Source organism: Setaria viridis, chromosome 4, assembly GCF_005286985.2.
Source record: "Setaria viridis chromosome 4, Setaria_viridis_v4.0, whole genome shotgun sequence".
NCBI lineage: Eukaryota > Viridiplantae > Streptophyta > Magnoliopsida > Poales > Poaceae > Setaria > Setaria viridis.
Genome location: NC_048266.2, coordinates 27,632,277 through 27,633,322, shown reverse-complemented (window position 1 = coordinate 27,633,322; position 1,046 = coordinate 27,632,277). Strand labels below are relative to the sequence as shown.

General features: G+C 38.0%; 1 non-coding gene across 1 annotated transcript; it reads right to left on the bottom strand.

Annotated features, from left to right (window-relative positions):
• Window positions 1–749: 749 nt before the first annotated feature.
• TRNAG-GCC (transfer RNA glycine (anticodon GCC)) lies at window positions 750–820 on the bottom strand. Its single transcript has one exon. It is a non-coding gene; the product is annotated as a tRNA-Gly (tRNA).
• Window positions 821–1,046: the final 226 nt, after the last annotated feature.

The following is a 1,046-nucleotide window of genomic DNA, read 5'->3' as shown; positions in this document are numbered from 1 at the left end:
AAACCCAACTCTTTTCCTCAGGATCTCTTGAATGAAATTAGGGAACGAAGTAAGTAGATTAGATAGATATTTAGGAGAATTTATATCTCCTACTCTATAGGGATCATCTAGAAAGCAGAGAGCTTTGGTTCCATTCAGACAGAAAAGCTGACATAGATGTTAAGTGGTGAGAATATCCATAAAAGAGCCGAATGAAATCAAAATTTCATGTTCGGCTTTGAATTAGAGACGTTAAAATAAATCAACCAACGTCGACTATAACCCCTAGCCTTCCAAGCTAACGATGCGGGTTCGATTCCCGCTACCCGTTCCATTTTGTAGAAAAAGACTATTCCATTTGTTTGTCTAGACATGGTAGAGACTTGTATTCAACCTTTTTCGTCCACCTGTTTTCGGCCCTACAGAGCGGAGTAGAGCAGTTTGGTAGCTCATGAGGCTCATAACCTTGGGTTCGATTCCCGTATCCGCACTTAGCAGTCTGTATAAATGGACTATTCTATTTGTATAGATATGGTAGAGGGCTATATCCAACCCAACTCTTTTTTTATTCTGCAGGCAGGCAGAAAAAAAATGAAAGAAAAGCATAGCCTATACCCTTTAAAAACCGTTTGTCTCTAGTTTGTCTCGGTAGGATAAGATAGGAAGGGGTACAGTACTAGACTAACAACTACTTAATTTAATAGAAGTAGTTAAGTAGTCAACTAGACTTCATTTTTTATCATAGACCTTACTAAATACTAAATTAAGGTGGCGAGCCACGAGAATCGAACCCGTATCTTCTCCTTGGCAAGGAGATGTTTTACCACTGAACTACGCTCGCTACATTGAACTACGCCCGCTACGGCCTATATTTTATAGGGTATATCCACCTGGGTCGACCGTCCATGTCTGGGTCGACCGTTTCATTTTCTATTAGAGTTTTCTTTTTATTAATTGTCTGTATTCTAATGGCAACAAAATTTCATAATAATGAAGGAGAAGAGCTAATATAATAATTCAGAATGAAAATAGCATTTTAATGTGTATCAAGATCAGAATTTTTTCAA